Here is a 20241-nt window from a genome sequence, read left to right as displayed (position 1 = left end):
TTGACAAAAAGCCTGGGGGCTCTTGGTGCTGCAGGGAACACAACAGCTCTGTGCCCACACCAGTGGTGTTCACACCCACTGGGCAGCATTTGTGCTGCTACCTCTACGGTCTTTTGCTTCCAGACACAACTCAAAATCAAGCAATCGCATTTTTAACTCAGTATCTTCTCCTCTCATCGGCTCTTACAGAGCAGGATCTGGGCAGGAAACATCTGCTTCAGTGACTGCAGCAGCCAGAGTCCTCAAGTGGGCTCTGGCAAAACGGGGAGTAAACAAAGCTCGTGCATAACAAAGCGGTGTCCTGCAGCAAATTCTTCCTATCAGAAAGAAAACTGAATCTCACCCTTGTTTCCCTGAATCCCGTCTGTTTCCCAGTTAAGCCCCAACGATTTCAAGCATCCCAGGCATGCAAGGAAACACTGTTGATGTCAGGCAGTGGAGGCTGGCGGGAAGAGAGGATGGAGCTCAGGAAGTCTGGGCCCCTGGTTATGAAACAAATACTGTGTGGAGAGCATATTCTGGGTCATAAAAGGGTTTCCCCAGTGTTCAATCTGTCTGAGACAATTTTCTATTTAAACTCCCCAGCTGTAGCCTGAGGAAGGGGCAGTGGAGCATAAAGTGAATCACCCATCCTGTCCAAGAGAATCCTGAGGTGGGAGATTTCCTGCCTTTGGAAAGAAAACAAGATACACAGTCACTGCTGGTGCCAGAGGGGAATCCAACACCATCTAACTGGAACCTCAGTGAGGCCATCCCTGAGCCCAGACATTTATTTCATCTGCCATTGATTCCCCATGCTCAGGAATGAGCTGGGGGCTCTCTCACTGACGGGTCTGCTGTGCTGGAGTAGACCCACAAAACAGGGCGGGTTGTCCCAGCACAAAGCCCAGCTGCAGCTGGGTTGTGCCAGTGGAGGAGGTGCTCCCAGTCACCACCACCATGCTCTTCCTGGACACTAGAAGCAAGGGGAACCTCCCTTCCCAGCTCCATTCCTCATGGAGACAGACTGCTGTCAAGGCAATCAAGTCCACACTGGTTCATGAGCTGCATAGTGTGGTACTCCCTGCTCACCTCACTAAAGGACTCCTACAGAAAATTATTCATCAGAGAAAGGTTCAAGTTACAAAACACCATTATTCACTGAATCAGCACTGAATCATGTCCATACTCAGCACGTAAAGCAGACTTTAGCCACAGGAATGCTTAAACTGCTGACTGTGACAAAGAAAGTTGTGAAGGTGATAAAATGTAGGGCAGCGTTAGCTGAGCTACACCTATTGAAACCCAGTTATCTACAGCACTCAAGTTTTAAATTTGTACTTCAGGCTAAATTTGGTGTCATTTTGTATATTTTAAATGGGATTAAGGAAGGCACTTTGAAAATGTTTTGGGTCTGTTTTCCCCCTCATTGAACCATTGAGAGTTTAAATGGCAGCATCCCAGGGAATACAGGAAAGTTGTAGGTATGTGTTTGAAGAATCTCTGCAGTCAGACATCCAAAATGCTGATCTGCTAAAAATTCAGTGAACTGATTCAATCATGCTCATATCATTTTAATAAGTTACCTTTTTACAGGAAGGTTTCACATTGGATCAGACAGTTTTTATTGTGTCACTCCAGCTTCATGTCAAGTGGAAAAGCTGCAGGTGATGCAGGTCACCTGTCTGTCAGACAGTGACTGCCCTACAAATATAGTTTTTGGGAACTTGCTCTATTTAATAGTGAGTATCACCTGTAACTATTTTCTGTACCATGTTATGCTAAAAAAACCCAAACATTTCCATTTATTTGACTAGCTTTGCATTAGCTCTAAATTGAGCATTGTATTTAAATATGCAATTTCATAATATGTCCTTATTTTATTCATTAGAGAAATAAATTTCTACTTGAAATATTTAGTAAACAAATAAGGGGAAATATCTTTGTTTGCAAGTGTGCTAGAGGTGCAGTCCTCAGTCATGGTGTCTTTATGGAAAAAGTTTTTGAATGTTTAACAGGAAAGGTGGGATTTGACCAACCAACTCCAGATGTTCACACTGTAAATTTCTGCCGGTGAGCTCAGAGTCTGGAGTTGTTTTATAGTAAATGGAAAAATACAGGCACTTCAGGATGCATTTCCCCTAATCCTAATGTCTGCAACAGCTCTGATATCACACCCTGAAAGTTTCTGCTTCTCTCTCCTGGCTGTAAAGGGAACCCCTAAAGTGACTGGCACTGATGCAGATGCTCAGGCTATGTCTGCACTAGAAAGCTAAAATGCCAGGGAATGCCAGTGCCCCTTGGCACTGCTTCTGAGGGGCAAAGAATGGCACAAAACGCTCTTGCCCTCAGAAGCAGTGAGGTAGCCCTCAAGTGACTGCTACTGTCCTGCCCTGAGCCCACCAGGCCTTTGGGAGAGCACTGGGAGGCCCAGGTTGGAATAATGCTGAGGACAAGCAGCTAGGATGGTGTAGAAGCACTGTGGATAGCCACAGGAAGCTGCAGTAGCTGGCCCAGGAAGAGAATTTTGTGTTTTAGACACGCCAAAGAATAAAAGTGAATCCTACCAAATGTCTTGGGGATGTTCAGGTGCTCCTCTTCTGCCTTCACTGCCTGTAATTGTGAATGATTTGGTTGCTGCTTGGAGGCTGTTGGTGTTTCTTCTGCAACAGAACTATGGTTTCTGGTTAATATTTGGCTGCTCTGACCTTTTCTCTTATCCTTCCTGAAGCAGAAAGGTATTTTTTGTCAGTGCCTCCAGCTCTTTTCACAAACTATGCAGGAAGAGAATGGCTCATTTACCTCCATAGAGATTTCTCTAAATTGATTTCCCTCTAGTGGATTTGTGCTGCTGGAAGGATTAAGGTTTTCACTTCTTATTTGGTGATTATGAAAATCACTGGGGACAGAACTGCAAGATCAAGCAATACTAAACCCAAAGGGCTTCCTGAGTGAACTTTTGCTGTTCCTTTGATATCAGTGCATGACTCTCCTCATCCATACCAGACTCAGTTGCCAACTGCACCCACAAAAAGAACAAGCATCCTTTTGTTCCAACCCAAGTCTGGTTGGAACACTAGTTGTTAATATAATGGAAACATCTAATCCTTTATTTCATCTAGATTTCATAGTGGAAGCACACTCTTTTAGGTTTACTTTTTGCCCTGTAAAAACTGCTTGTTTGTAAATGGTTTCATTATTTTGAAACAAAATTTCTCATTTTTCATCTTTCAACAGCCCTCTCTTGTGTCTGCAAGACAGAAATATCACTGTCACTATGATCTATTGCTATGGGTATGAACAATGTATGCTAAATCTATCAGACTCTGACCACAGTTTCAGTGGTGCAAGTATAGCATGGCCATGATCAGAGTCTGTCTGCTGGGGAAATAACACCTGAGTTAATTTCATGCAGCTGGGACACCTGATTCTTCACGGTTTTTTTTGCTTTGTCTCAGCAGTTTCAGAGAGACTTCTCCATACAGCAGCATAAATGAGAAGCAAGTCTGACCCCAGACACTGAGGACAGACAGAAATGAAAAATAAAATTCAAACCCAAGGAATTGATGTTTCAGTTCAATTGCAACATAAAAAGTAGCACAAATGGCAGAAAAGTAGAAAAGTAGCAGAAAAGTAGCAGAAATGTGAGAATCTGAGGGGAATCTAGAAATCCTGACATGTCATTACAACTGCTTCTTTTTAGTAAGAAGTCTTGTTCTTTGATAATACATTACTGAGTAATTTTATCTATATGCCTTCTCTTCCGTGTAAAAACACTGTTTTTTTTCAATTAAGGAAGCTTACTTTTGTTTTGAGTGGTTAGATTTTATTCCTGAAGCTTTAAAACAGAATAAAAAGTATTGATAGGAAGAGTGCTCATATATATCACAGGAAAAATTCCTAAAGACAAGGAGTTCTTGAAAATTGGTCTCTAGACCAATTTTTGCTCAAATGAGAAGTGCTGTGAAAAATGATAATCCATATTAATTTAATCTTTTGGTGTTAGAGAACAAATTGAGGCACATCTGAAAGCTGAAGGGATTTGTAATGTGACTCAGTCTTTTTGCCTCTAGGTCACCACTTCAGAGTTGGTGTAGGCTAGTAGCAACTGAAAGTCATTATTCTCTGACAGCTGTTGGGAGACCTCTGGGAAATGAGTTTGTGCTGTCCTGCTAGCAGTGGTAGTGACTGATGCAGCATCAAGTAATCTATCCTCCCTGCAGGGGGTAATTGGTATTTTCCTCCATGATGGCAAACAGAGAGTCTGTAGCTAAAACAGGCATAAACCAAAATTATCATCCTCTCATTGTATCACCAGCATCAGCCAGCCCCACATTTTAATGCTCAGCCCCCAAAGTGCTAATGCTGTGTGCACCTTATCCCCACGGGGGCTGGGCTCTGGCACAGGCACTGTCAGAGGACTGACAGCCCCGGGACTGGCATTGCCCTGGGAATACTCGGGAAGGGAAGGGAAGGGAAGGGAAGGGAAGGGAAGGGAAGGGAAGGGAAGGGAAGGGAAGGGAAGGGAAGGGAAGGGAAGGGAAGGGAAGGGAAGGGAAGGGAAGGGAAGGGAAGGGAAGGGAAGGGAAGGGAAGGGAAGGGAAGGGAAGGGAAGGGAAGCTCTCCAACCACTCCCTAGGATGTGTTGTTACTCCACACCACACATGCCTGCAATGGCACAGCTCCTGTTTGTTTCTGTTCACGGATCTTGGGCTCAAAGCACTGTAAATGGCCTGTTGGTCAGGTTCTTCCTGCTCACTGCCTGACTCCCCCATGATTCATTCCTGTCCTCCTGAAATTTTGGGTTGGTTTCCTGACTGGCAGCACCAGCATGTGTGCAGCTCATGAGCACAGGACCATGTTAACCAAAGCAGCTTTAGATGAAAAGATTTAGGGCAGCTGAAGTTAAACATCAACAAACTTTGGGTGAGAAAAAGCTGCCAGAATGCTTTAGGGCCTTGTTGGCATTTTACATTCTTGTAAATATTTTGCAATCTTTTTTTCAAAAAATTTGCAAAGAATGGGTCTCCATCACATGTTTTTATCTAGTACTAACACTCCCCAAATCCAAGTTTACTGTCCTTTGTCACTTTTAGAGACTCTGACTCACATCTCAGTCAAAGCTCTCTCAGTTTAACCCGACCGTGTGTGAAAATTGGGGTCCAACCTCCACTGGAATTTCCTGATATTTCCCCTGTGGGGTCTGACTGAGGGAGGGATCTGCATCTTGAGGCACTTTCCTGGCAGACTTTTCTTGCCATGTTTTTCCCATCTACCTCCCTGTGCTCTCAGGCTCGCTGTGCTTTGTGACTGATGCAGCCTCCTACAGACACTGGTGGTTCACTTAATGCAAAACCAATTCAAACCAGAAGTGCTGCCCTCCAGAGAGGCCTGTCTCACCCCACTGTGTGAAAACTGCTTGGAATGATGCACTCACACTTGCGTGTGTGTACCTCTGAGGTGCCTGGCAGAAGGAAACCTGCATCTCAGCACGTGCATTTCTAGAAAGAGTTAACAAAATGGAGCAATATTCAGAAGAAATATTAAAAAGTACTTTGTAGACCTGGAAAAATATGTTAAAAGATTTAAAGTGATCAGTTTGATTTACAAAGGAAAAGAAGATTTAGTGGCAACTCAATTTACAGTCAATAAAAAGGCTGCAATGTTAAAGAGCTTTTTCAATCTAATGGAGAAGGACATGACAAGAAATGGTGGCTGGATGCTGAAGCCAAATTCAAGTGCAGTCTCATAAACTGTAACTCCCATAAAGCACTGTGCAACCAAGGGGAAATGAAGTTTAATGATGGTCCTAACTCAAAGCAGGTCATTGCTGAGAGGTGACAGTTCTGCCACCATCTACAACAAAATTTTAAGCATTGAGACTATCTGGATGTTGTGATCAGACTCAACTGGCCAATGTGTGATCTGAGCAACCACAGCTGAAACCTGGGATCCTCATGCCATTTGAGGAGTTCTGGGCAGTCTGAGATATCCAGACAGGACCGGCCAGACATGCCACAAGACCTACAGAAGACCTTTTTGGAGTAGAAGCTAGAAACTGGGAAGGACACAATAATGAATCTGCAAGGATGCTGTACTATGGCAACGTGATGCCTGAGTCTAGTCCCAGTTGCCCAGAATGCTCTTACAGACAGTGGAGAGGTTTAAGTAGGCTACTCAAAAATGGGGTTCTGAAATAAATCTGATGAACCATGACATGAAAACACCTATTTGTCTCCATTCATTATAAAATGAGAGCAGGAATTTGGCTAAGATACTGGTACCTTGCTGTAGGCATCTAATGCATGTGAGATGAATACAGCACTCAGTGATTAAATGAAATGCTCTAATACCACAACAATGTTTTTAGATATGTCGGATTCTAAATTGCAAGATTTTTAATTAATCTGAATTTTGAATAGTAATAAAAAACCAGCCGGAAAGTCAATGTTTTACCTTAGGCCAAACTAAAAAAAGTAAGATAGAGTACAAGTTATTCCAGTGGTCTCAATGAAAAAAAAAAAACAAAACCAAAACCCAAAACAAACATACACCCATTGAAATCAGAAATTCCCAGGCCAGCTTGTGAAGTTTGATGAATATATAACTACTGATGTGATATGTATCCCTACCACCCAGAAATCCCTTTGCCTGAGTACAGAATCCCAGCAGTTCGATGACAACACTGTGCCACGTGTATGTTGTTGTGCAATGTTCAAGCATAATGTTGCCCAGCAATACACAGTGAAGCAATCAGGGAAGAAAAGGAGAGGAGGAAATAACCCAACCACAGTAAGGGAAAGATCAGAAGATCTTTTGGTTCAGTGGCCTTTAACATCCAGTTGCTGCTGTAGCTCAGGCAACATAAATTTTCTGCTTGGGCTCTCCAGCTGGAATAGACCATTGCTCCCGTTGGATGACTGCACTTTCTACCACTCCTGCACAAGATTAGCTGTGTAGTCCAGGTCTGAACTGTGAAGGGAAGCACAGGGAAATTGCAGCAAAGACAAAAGCTGTGACCAAGGCTGGCAGGGCAGTGGCACACTGAAGCCAGCTGGGTGCACAGGAGCAGCACTTTGCCCTGTGCACACTCAGAGCTGTTGGAGAGGCACGTGGTACCCCACCCTGCAAACACAGAGCTGCCAGTGAGCAGAAGCACACAGGGGTCAGGATTATTTTTAGAGACATGAAATTAATGGTGTTCTTTCCTGAGTCATTGGAAAAACATTGTTTGGGAGCAGTTTCAGCTAGGAAATTCACACCACCTTTAAAGGTGTGTTTATCTTCTCAACACCTTTAAACATTTGTTTACCTGCTGTACATATGGGTTGGGCTTCAGAGGACAGACATACTCGAAGAAAAGGCAATCTCTCAATCACTCACAAGCAGATCTTTTAGGACAAGCAGATTATCACATTAAATTGTTGAACAAGTGCCAGAGTCACAGGCCAAGATGTCCCTATAGTACCTAAAGGAAAGTGGGCTGTGGTTTGAGCCATGCCACAGCATCTCCTCTTGAAGAAGTGGTTTTTAAGGTGTCAGCAAGGCCTGTCATTGTTTTAGCAGGTGCTGTCTACAACTCCCCTCTCCCTCACTGGCTTCTCCTAAACTGACTATTTAAAAGATCTTGTCTGCAGTAGTATTTTAGTGCTGTTCATTATTACTCCAGGAGGATCTCTGGAAATTAAACATTTAGGAAAAGATGGGGGTCCTGATCCTGGCCTCACAGGGGATAGAGGGATAGGTGACAGTGAGAGGTGACTCAAGACACACCCTTGGAGCGATGCAGTGTGGACTTTAGTCCTTGGAGCACAAGTGCTTCCGCATGTGCTGTTACCTGAGCTGGTCGTGAGCTGAGCTCTGCCAGCTCTTCATGGAGGGAGTGCAGCTGCTCTTGGGTTTGATTACTGAGTGCTCAGGGTGCTTGAGAAGTTTTATGGCATCCATGTCTTGAGAGAGCCAAGCAGATGGATGTGTAACTTCTGCCTTAGCCCCAGGGTACTGGAGCTCCAGGAGGGCTCCCAGACTTTGGGGCTAAAGCAGGAGTTACACATCCATCTGCTTAACTCCACCAAGAACAGAGCATTGGGCCAGCTCCCACTTAGCTGCTGCAGAAATTCAGAAGGTAAAATACAAGGCCCTGATGGGGTTTTGATGCCCTAGGGCAAGGCAGCATCACAGACTGAAGTTCTGGATCTACAAATTCCCCACTTTTGGGGAAGTTTGGGTTCCATCTGCCCTTCTAGGGTCAGTGCACTGCAGAGTGTCCCTCAGCTAATGCCATAATTATCATGCCAAAGTCCTGAAATGAGCCAGGTGGCTGAGTATTTGTCCTTTGCCCTGTGATGATGGGAAGGTTGGTGGCTGGATCCTGTCCAGATAAGGATGGAGATCCTGGATGGAGCACATGCCGAAGCACTGGGAGGAGAAACATCTCTCACTGGCTCTCATCCAGACTTTCAAAGCAGCAGAGCCAAGGAAATCATGTGAAACCTAAGCACAGAGTCAGCACTTCAAGGGCTTCAGAACTTAAATCATTGGCAGTCACTGTTTAAAGTAAAAACTTAATTAATCTTTCTGATACCTACCTGATGCACTCCACCAAAAGTATGCTTTTTTACCTTCTTAGGTAAAAATTTAGGAAGAAAATGTCCATTAACACAGTCAAATGAAATGGCAATTACTGTATAGACAGACAGCATGGAGCCTGTACTTTTTAAGCAATTAATTTTCTCATGGCTTAATAAATTAATTACACTAATATAGTCAAGACTGAAGTTCAAGAAGCACAATTGTGAGGGTTCTTTTGTTTTTAAATACATAAGCATTGAGATCCTTAAAAGGGAATTTTGCCTACTCTGAGGCCTTGACTGCTGCATTATTGAAATAAGGCACCTGCAAAAATATGTGCTTTTTTGACATGGTATTTTTATTTTTTCGCTTTGCATATGCTTTACAAAATTGGACAGATTTTTTTTAATGTAAATGAAATTAACAGCATTTTTTTATCCTAAAATTCTTTGAAAACAAAAAGGAATACTGTTTTGCTATGCACCTCTGTGTCAGAAGAGCAGGGCTTTTGCAGGTGTTCACCATTCTTAAAAGGAATGCAGGACACACTTATATCCCTTGTAGAAACGTGCTCCCCATTTTTCTATACAGGATGACATGGCAAGAGGTTCAGAGGAGATAGCAGGAGGTTTAGGTGGGAATCACCCAAATCTCAAAAGCTAGTCAGCATTAAGTTACAGTCAATGCAGGCAATTCTCACCTTCCTTGCCCAGGCTCCACCCCCTCATTCCCATCAGGCTTCCTGTGACATTTTAGGGCTCATGCAGTTGTACCAGAAACAGATCTGGTCTCATGGGAAAAGAAACAAAAGTTGTCTTCTGGTGGATCTGTTCACTAAACTGACTTGGTGCACGTTTTTTTGCTTTTATTCACTGGCAAGAACCATCTTCTGATGGCATTAGTCAATGCTACATGGGCTTCTCTTCATTAGGCAGTGCTAGTAAATAATTGTTGCTTTTGCTTTGAGGCTCTTGGGAGTACCAAGGCAGACAGGCAGGGCCCACTGACTTTTCAGGGCCCACAAGGACCAATCTGTGTTTCTCAGCCTGGTGCTGGGTATGAGAGCATGGTTCCCTCTTAAGGAATCTGAAAGAACTTTGCAGAGCGAGCTGTTTAGTATCTTCCAGGCCCACACAGCCACAGGCCAATGTAATTTCTGCAAAAATTATAAAAGCCTCCTAAATCCTGGCTTCCTGTGGCTTAGGCACAGTCTCAGATGCTTCAGTGCTCATTTTAATTTGCTAGCTCTGAACAGCCAAGGAGCAAGGTGGGGGATGTATCAGTAGCAGCAGCAGCCAACAGGTCCTCACAGCCCCTGTGTGTGTGACTCACATGCTGAGGGTATTTATTCACAGTATTTGCTCACACCTGCAGCTCTGGTGAGTGTGCAGGATGTGTGCTGCTTCTTGGTGGTGGGGACGGCTCTGCATGGTCTCATCCCTTGGTCACCTTGTTCTTCAAGGACTGATCCCCATGACAGGTGGAGGGAGCAATGCCATTTATCAGGACTTAGCTGGGGCCTAATATGCAGTTTGGTCACTGCATTTTCAGGAAGAGAAGCTGGAAGAGCTTCAGAGGGAAGCAGCACGAATGATTTCAGGTCCAGAAGATAAGATTTGTGGATTCAAAGGACTTGGGGAACATCAGTCTGGGCAACAGGTGACTGCCAGGGAGAGATAAATGTTTGAAACAAGGCAAAAGTGCCCTTAGAAAGGAAGGGAATAATCCATCTGTGCCTGGAAAGGGGTCAGAGATTATGGATTTTAATACAGCAAAGACTTCAGTTAGAAATTATGAAAAACTTTCTGAACATAAAATATTGAAGCATGGAGTTGGACGCCCAAGGGAAGCTGTGAAATCTTCACACCATTTTTTTTTTTTTTTCTTTTGAGGACAGATTAGAGAAGCACCTGTCAGGATTAGTTTCAGTACTGTCAAACTTGTCTTGGGGCAAGGGATCTGCATAGTGACCTCTCAAATTCTCTTTCAGGCTGGTTTTCTCTGATGATATTAACCTGTGAAACTTTGTCACAGAAGGTAATTTCTCTGCAAGGATGAGATGCAGCCAGGTGGTATTTCTGGGTGTGCTGTGGCACCTTTGCAAGGCATGGCTGTGCTGCAGTGCTGCTCCAAGCAGGAGTGCAGAGCCCAGGGACACAGGAATGCAAAGCTGAAATGGGAATGAGACTTTAAATTAATGGTGCAGCTCTTGAGAGGGGTGTCCTGCAATACTTAAGGACTGCAAATGGTCAAGACCTCAGTCAAAGATCTGAAAGGGACTGGGTATTGATTTCTCTAGGGAATCAGGCTACATTCTCCCCTAAAATTCAAAGCCATTGCAGACTCCCAAAGGACCATAAACTGCCTGCCTTGATGATTCATTTCTCTACAGAGGAGACTTCCTCCCCTAACAAGCCAGTGAAAACTTGTCTCCTCTACGTGTACCTGAGCAGTCACCAGCAAATACAGTTTTGCTCAGTAAACCTTAATCCATGATGTCTGCAGGACTTTGAACTCTAAACCCAAATGTATCCTTTGCAAAAGGGCTTTTCTTATTCAAATGCCACAGAAATGCATACTCTTTAATGAGATCCTGCACTTCGTTTGCCATCTCTAGAGTGGTAGATCCTGCCTAGGTAGTTGGAAAATAGCACGTCAGGAGTTTTCTCATTGTAAACCCATTATGAACTGAGATAAATCCTGGGCAAGCCAAGCTCACAGCAGATGAAACATAACAGAAACAATGAAAAATTTTCTAGTCCCACAGGGGGGGTGGAGATGTGTCTTCTATTCAGATGGGGGGATATATATACCTCTATAGGTATACACAGGAAATGAGAAGGTTCCTGGTAATCCCTTTTCCAGTTGTGAAGCGGTCGCAGGTCACAAGCACTGCAGCCAGGCTGGAAGTGCACCTCTTGCATGTGATGTGTCTGTACAGGGAGGCTGGAATCAGCACAGGACCTGACAGGAGAGCGAGGCTCTGAAGGAGGGATGCAGACCCCGAGCAGGAGGTGGCAGAAGAGGAGGCTGTGCTGCACCCATGTGCTTCACATGAACTCCAAGCACAGGATCCATCACGGGACACGCAGCCCATGGGTAATTTACTGCAGCATCTCAAAGCATCTTGAGGCTGTAAGGAGCACCAGCCAGGCATGTTGTGGTTGTATGGGGATTTTGGCACAAAACCCCTACTGATTGTATATAGATCGTTTTAGTTTGGGATGATCCCAGTGCACATATGATCTGGGTTTAAATGCACATTTTTCAAGGAGCACTGACATGGCAGACAAAAAATGGATGTATCACAGTCCTTGACTCTCCAAATCTCACCAGCCGCCTCCCCTCTGTGCTCAGTGATGCACTGATCAGTGATGCCAGCCTCCCTCCATTCCCACCTTGAGAGCCACAGCTGGTCCTGCACATACAGCTGCTGCTACAGACTCTGTGCTTCAACCAGCCCCTGCTTCACAGTGCAGCTTGAAAGAGGCCTTGGGTGAGCCTGGGTGTTTTGAGGAACCTCTGAGAATCAAAGGTAATAAAACTTCCTTTTACATCATCTGTCATGCTGCTTGAGTTAATGTTAGCAATTGATGTGAGCATTTGCCACAAAGAGTTCCTACAGAGTAAGAGAACCAGCCAATCCCTGTGGCATTATCAGAGAATAATATTCAATAATATTTCTCTGGTTTTGAGACAGTAAAAAAAAATGTGATCTGGCAAAAAGCTGTGGAAAGAAAGACCATATTTCTGACCAGCCAATGCTTACATCATCATCTCCAGGAATGTCTTCTCTGCAGGGAGCACAGAGCAGCCCTTCTCTAGAAGGTCAACAGGGTTACTTAAACTTGGGTCATTTTACACAGCTGGCAAATGAATCTGGTGGAACTGAGGTGGCAGAAGCCTCTTTCAGTGAGACTGGAAGGGATGAGAGACCAGGCTGTCTGGAGCTACAAACCACTGATAACAGACTGTTCCCACTTGAAATAGCTGCTCTGATTGTATCTTTTCCAACAAAGACATCTGCAGCCTTCATCATCCATCACTTGTTCTGGGATGGGAGTATGAACCTGACCAAGAGGCTACCCAAACCCAGTGCCTCTTCTATTTGCTCCGCACATTAGGGAATAACACTGGGAAAGCCTTAGGAACCATTTCTGGACTGCAGCATGCCCCAGGAGCTGCTCCAGTTGGCCAAGGTGTGACCAGAGTGCTCCTCCTGAAGGAGCTGGATGGATGCTGAGCAGAGAGTGGTGTGTAGGAGGACTGTGCCCATTCCAGGAGCAGGGTCTGGTTGCACATTCCTCAGCCCTGAGTCATGTGGGGCTGCCTGCTGACCCCTCACCCCACTCCAGCTCCAGGCACAATTTTCCTGCCTTACTTCTGTGGGAGAGAGTGTCTTCTCAGAGAGGAGTGATGAAAAGCAACCACTGATGTCTATAAAACACCGCTCCTCTGTGGCCACACTGTGCCAGGAGGGCTGAGTTGGAGATGGCTCACAAAGGGCTTTTCTCCATTCACTCCTGGCCCAAGGGGGTGGAGAGGGGGCCAAAAAGCTTGTTAATTTTGCAAAACATGTGTGTTAATTTTGCAAAACATGTGAATGGCATTATGCAACAATGGCAGACATCTGCAGAGCACGCAAATGAGAGGTTTCAGTCTTGGTATTTAGCAGAGGTTAATGAATGATCAATAGATGATCATTAGCCAGATGCTCTGTTAGCTGCTGGTCATAAACAGGTAGCTTAGAGGTTGTTACAAGCCCAAAAAGGCCTCATTAAAATGTTTCAAGAAAAAGCGTCTACCAGTAGAAATTGAGGCACAATGTTGACAGTAGCTCCACACCAGCCCAATCCATGCCTGATGTGATCATGACTTGCTGGTTGCAGACACAGAGTTCCCATCACAGGAGTTTCCAGTCTCAACAAAGTCACAGGGGAAAGGCCAAGACCCAAGTTCTGGCTGCAAATCCTGGGGCTAATATTTTTCTATCTTCCACCTAAGTTTAGTGTTGTGACCTCCCCTGCAGAGTGGAACCCATCAGGAGAGGCTGGTCTCAACAGTTGTGTACATTGAGCTGTGTGGGATCTGCCTGACAGCCAGCAGACAGAGCTGTATTTCCCAGGGATAGCAGAGGGTTTGGAGCACTTGGAGCCTTGTCCCACCCCCCCACTAATTACTGTAGTTGCTACAGCACAGCAACACTTAAGGCCAGGAGGGGAGGGGTGCATTTCATCTAAATCTTGATGCCTACTCCATATGGACTAGGAACTGTAAAATCCCTCTCTGGTTATCCTATAGAAAAAGACACTTCTAGAATTTGGTTCATTTTCAAAAAGAAGTAAAAAATAAGAGAAAAAAAATGCTCTTCCATATTCCTGCACCTGACCCCCATGAGCAGAACACACCATGAAACTTTCCTGCATTTTCCTAGCTCTCGTCTGAAGAGCTTCTTGTGTTGGCTGTTTTTCTTTAAAAAAAAATCAAAAAATCTGGATTATTTTTAAAACTAATATTAAATGAAGTAAAAAGAGCTGAAAATTACCAGGTTTGCTGCCCTGCTGCAAGTATATGAGTAGTTAGTCTCATATAAAAGGAGCAGATGTTGCTTTTTTCCAAATGGCTCTGCCTGTGCTCAGAGTGCAAATATCACATTGTGCAGTGATGGTGACTGGGAGGTGATACCAGTGGGTCTGTACATGTGCATGGCAGTTAAATACCTGCTTAAATGCTCCAGCAGCCTGCAATCCCAGCTGACAGGTGAATGAATTGGAATAGAAGAGAAGAAAATGTCGACTGTTTTTCCAAAGGAGGAGAGCTTTAGTCTTCATCCTTCCCTTACCGGCCTAAAAGGATATCATTGTCTCAGAAGACAAGCAAACCATATTCCAGATGTCTAGAGTATTTGAAAAAGGATGTTTATTAATGACCTGGGGACTGAAGATAAACAGGCTGCACAAAAATAACCCCTGAGATACAATGGTGGACTTAACCTCTGCATGCCAGAGGCCTTGGCAGCCCGGGGAGGGGGCAGGCAGGGCTGCACAGGCTGTGGAGATGGCTTCAGGCACAGCTCAGAGCTTCTACTTACAGGTAGTAACAAATGCAGAGCTGCAGAGGATGAATACAGATCTGCTGGAGAAGTGTCTTCTATTGCCTGCTTACATGATCAATTATAACCAGAGAAAATCCTGCCCTCATTGCTCATGTCAAAAAGAGCAGCCAATCCATCTTCCTGTAGCAAACACTGCTACGAGAACAAAGGGAGGTTTTACCAGCCCTTCCTCTTGGACACATATAATTTATAAACCCACAGCAATATTTCTGCCAGAATAACATCCACACAAAAGAAACAACCAGAATAAAAGAAATCCACTTTACTTAGCTTTGCATGCCCTCACCCAGCACAGAAAGCTGCCTGCTCAAGATCAATAATACATGTTCTGAGCAGGGTGAGATCCACCTTCCCCCTTCTGCACATGCATATTCCCACAGGGAAAGGCCAAGAGACTCAGATTCCTCTTCTGAACTGCACTGCACACCCTGAAACTCAGTGAGTCTGGGCTCTGTGATAACTGCAGAGTAGAGATACTCATGTCAAGGACACGCTGCTAAATGGCCTTCCTGCCTGCCCAGATTAAGCAGTGTCAGCTCCAGCTGATTGCACTTATCACAGGTCTGTGCAGGAAAAGCTCAGCTCCATCCACCTGCCCTTTGGGGTGGATTTACCCCACCTGTTCTATGGCTCAGTTGGTACCCAGTGTGAAGGGACAGAGCAGCAAATTGTCTCTACTTAAAAATTGCTTCTGCCTTAAGAAGGTTTATGTAAATAAGTACATAAACTTACATATAATCTATAAACCAAACAATGAAATATAAAATTAGTAATAGATAACTATAAAATAAAACCACATATATACATAAATAAAGCTTAAAGAAACAACCACAAAGGTGTGGGTTTATATTAGCTAGGGCTCCCTCCACTGAGATGTGCCTGGCTTTAGTCAAAGTCTGCACTGCTCTGGAGTATGTGCAAGGCACTCTGACGGATGCAAGTTCAGGACTGGAGACAAACCCCTTCTATCACTTCTAAGGAGCTCCCATCTTATCCAAGCTACTCCCTGTATCTCCCTCATCCCAGCCCATTTCTCCTTTCACCTCAGTCTCAACAGCTCTGATCCTAATTTGCTCTATTTTCCTACACTGGCCTCTGACGTCTCCCTTCCCTAGCCATTACTCACACTCAGCAACTGATATTTTGGATTTCTGGATCAGGGCTGGGGAGACTTCTTGCTTGACCTTGCCTAAGCCATTGAATTTCTTTGTATCAGTTTGCGAGCTGCAAAACTGAGCCATAATTCCCATGTCAAACTGTGTGTCATCTACTGAGGCTTCAGGGGAGATCCTTAAATCTCTCTGGTATGTAACTCAAGAGCTGAGTATCCAAATAATGTGGAAGACTTGGGCCAAAGCTCTTTTGAGACCGTGTGATTTCTTACTACATATAGGTGTACAAATCTTTGTGAACCTTGGTCTTAGCTGAGACCTATGCTAAGCGCTGATAATGTTTGTGCAAACCAGGAATCCCACAAAGATGTGTCAAACATCCATCCTGCCCACCCACAAGGAGCTTCTCTGGCTTATTGCCAGGTTCTCCTGGTAGAAAATGGTTAACATGACCTTTATGTTCCAGACACAATGAGACCAAGATTTAAGACTTTTCAATATATAAAAGGAAACAAAGGTCAGGTAAAAATAAACTGATGAAAATGGTACATGGCAAAGTACAATGGAATGGCCCCCTTGTGAAAACTGCATATTTGACCTCTTCCAAAAGGTATGAAGAATACTTCCCTGACTCATCAACTCTTTTACCTGCTGTGTGCAGTCTTCCCAGGCTAACTGGAGTCAGCTGGAATTCAGCTGCATTTGCAAAGCTGGTGCTGACAACTAACCCAATAACTCATCACTTCTGCCAGTGCCTTTATCTCATCCAGGAGAAACAATTTCACATTTGGCTGGAGTAAGGGCCTGTTGATTCAGGAGAGCCCAGTCTCCCCAGGCTGTTTGTGCACTGCCGGCTGAAGGTCCCCTCAGCAAACATGCCACAGTGTCTGCAGTCTGTGTGCTGTTTACCCAGCCCCTTTCTAGGGCTCTCCCCAGAGGAAGCCTCAGGCATTATCATCAGTTGACACTAGTTAACTCCTCTGCTTAATGCATTCCCACAAGAGATATTGCAAACACACATATATCAGCTGCCATTAAGCTGGAAAACAACTCAGGCCTCCATTACAAGCCATGTCCAGTTGTATTCATGCTTTACTGCAGTTGCTACCTTGAGGTCAAAAGTTGAAATAAAAATGTCTTGTTAGTATTGTATTTATAATGTTCTTATTGGCAATGAACTGAGCTGGCTGGATCATTGTACTAATCCTTGTACTCACTGAGTGGAAACTCCAAAATGTTGACAAAGTGCTGCTATTTAATCTCCAGGAATGCTTTTTGTTCTAAACCAGAGGCGTCTAAGACATTACAAATGATACCAAGAGGCCTCAAGTTTATCACTGTATCCCGATGTTTGGAAGACAGAAGATCCAAAATGGAACTGCTTGAGAAGTTTTCAATTCCCATTTTTCAACCATTGCACATCAGGTTTTTGAAATTGAAGTTTTTAGTGGAAGGACATTAGTTCTGGTGAAATACAGAGTTGCAGCTCCACAGTCAGCTTTGTGTCTGTCACTCCTGAATGCATACACTTCACTCAGAAAATTAGAGATTGGCTTCAGATCTCTGCTTCTGTTATTCAGAGCAAAGATTACTCTGGAAATGCTATGGTTCAAGCAAGTGTTTCACTAACTATTGCTGCAGGCTCTTTTGATCAGCCTTTTTCTTTTAAAATGTCCAAAAAAGATCACAAAACAGAAAATGATCCTTTGCTCCATTCACCTGCCCTCCAAATGAGCATCAGATGAGGGAAGGGATTCCCCTTTCTATCCAGGGTGTTCCATGGTCACAAGTTGCCACAGCCCTGTGAGGTGGCGCAGCAGGCTCCTCTCTCAGGGCTGTCTCCTGCCTGGCAGTGCTGAAGAAGATGGCTGAAGAGGAAGGCCCAAATACTGAATCAGCAGAGGAGCAGTCTGGAGTGAGTCCATCCTGTCAGCAGGGAAATAATGTGCTGGGTTCTTCAGTGGCTACCAACATCACCCCCACTTCAAGCCACCAAGTAATCAGTCAAGTGAGAGTTACCATTTCCTTGCTGTCAGAACTTGGGTGAGGTGCCACTGCATGGAAGAGGTTGAGCCACCACCATGTTTCCCAACTTCATCAGCAACATACTGCTGATGGGATACACTGTCCTAATAATACTGTGGCAAAAACAGTGTTTTGGGGGATGCTGGTCAAGGGCTGAGGTGTCAAGAGGGAGCAGTGCTGGGACAAATCTTGCTGTGCCATCTTTAAGAAACACTCAAGCACCTGGCTGAGATCCCAAGCTCCACCTGTGTGAGGGAAGCCCCAGATCCATGAATATTATGTCCCTGTCTTTGCTAAAAAATGACAGAGAAATTAAAATTTGGGGATTTTACGTTCCTTATGGGCTTCCATTTCCCCCCCCATACTCAGTGTTTTGTGAAACCGAGTATTGTTATTTTGAGGAGCCTGTAAATCTGCCACTGGGGAGCTGGTTGTCCTTGGAAACAGATTGCAATCTCAACATGTTTCCAAATGAACAAGAAATATCTGGAGATTGAACTGAATTTGTGGGACATAAAGAAAAGCCACTAGCCCTGTGCTTTAAAGCTGCCAGGGAAGATTCAGTTTCATGAGGACGTTAACAAAAAAAACCCAGCCAAGAACACTTTCAACGTCCCCCAAAGAATATGAGCTTCTTTGTAATTAAGTCCTTCCTGGATGCTTATATATGTGCAAAGTGAGAGGGTCCCTGGCATGACAGTAGCAATGCATTTTGTTTGGCAAAATGCCACTTTCAGTGTATTTCAGCTCGTAAGTGATTGTTTTCCCTGCAGGCAGCTTTGAGCCTTGATATAGCAACCTCCAGCACACAGGGGAAAAAAGCACCTCTTCTCTGAGCAGATTAGCAGCAGTTAGGAAGGGAACACAATGACTTGGTTGAACAAATTCTTTCAGCTCATGGCTGGTTTCTGAAACCTAAACAGTCTTTTGGAAGGGAAGCACAGCAAGGCTGGTTGTGTTTACACTCCACATTTAAATATACTGACATACTGCCAGGTTTGGAGCTGAGTATCAGGCGAAGGTCAGCGAAAACTCAAACTCCTTGTGACAGGTTATTTTGTGCTTAAATAAATCCAGATAAATCGTACAATGAGTTTATCTGTAGCCTTCAATAGACTGACGTGCACCATAGCAAGGCTGCAGGCTGTTGGCCAGCTGGTGTAGGCAGTGGCCAGCATGGCCCTGGACCCAGCTGTCTTACTGAAGTACTAATACTTGGAACGAGTATCTTTCCCAAAGAGAGGAAGCCTCACAATAATGAAAAATGCTGGAATATTGATGATATTATTTACACTTGTAACATAAGGCCTGCTAGTGCTTCCAAGTTATGTCCCAAGTAGCCCAAATATGACCATATTTTCTCAGCTTGTTTTCTGTCAGTGGCTGGTGGAGCCTGCAGAGGAACCAGTGTTCTACTCAGCCTCAATGGATGGAGATGAGACCCGTTCAGCCCCAGCATCCTGTGCCTGCTCCTCCTGACCTCCAAGGTACTCCTTCTTTTCAAAGCCCGTGCACAGATCTTGGCTGCACAGCTCAGTCATTTTCATGCTTTTTGTTCAAAAAATTGACAGACTTGATGTTTCATACCTGCTCCCTGATGGCGTTGTCCACTTTCAATAGCACTGAATTGACAAGTGTTCAGTTTATGCTTTGACCAACAACCAGAGCCCCTCTCCCCCAGAAACAGACAGGCAAGGAGCACAGCAGTTTTACAAGGAATTTGTTAAATTATGGTTCTGCATTATCAGTTTTATTAATTGAGATGACTACTCCAGTGTAGCAAATTATAACATTAATTATTCATCCTTTAATTCCCTCCTTCCTGCTTTTTTTCCATTTCAACCTGATTCTTTCTTTGTCTCCTCGATTGCTTCAAGACCAGCAACATAATCTTATCCCTGTTTTGCAATCCTTTGTAATTACAGTTTGGCCAGCGTGACCCCATGAAAATCCTTGCACTGTGAGCATATGGAGTCAGGGTTGCATATTAAGCAGAGAGAAAATCTTCATTTACTTGTGTCTTAAGAAAGACACTCATCAGAATATAGGCAGATATCAAAACTGTTATTTATCAGACCTGAACTTCTATTTAAGGGAAGCAACGATAAAGCAGTAGGAGTAAAGTGGAGAAAAGCCTTGCAGGATACACACAGCATTTGTCTCAGTAGAAGACAATGAGTTGTGTCAGTGATGTTCAGCTTGCTCATCTTTAATTTCTCCTCATTGATTTATCAGAATTCATTTATACTGCCATTAATCAGGAATAAGCTGCTGCTCTACAATTACATGGCAGGATGATTATTTCTCATGGGAATCAAAGACAGCATCTGCCTGTGCTGCAGGATATTGGTAAAATACCTGGGGAGCTGGGCTGGAAGATGAGGTGCAATGTCCAGCTGCACCAAGTCTGCATTTTGAGCCAAAAAATAACAGAATTGC

This window comes from Motacilla alba, chromosome 3 (assembly GCF_015832195.1).
Source record: "Motacilla alba alba isolate MOTALB_02 chromosome 3, Motacilla_alba_V1.0_pri, whole genome shotgun sequence".
Lineage (NCBI taxonomy): Eukaryota > Metazoa > Chordata > Aves > Passeriformes > Motacillidae > Motacilla > Motacilla alba.
This window is presented reverse-complemented; position numbering follows the sequence as displayed.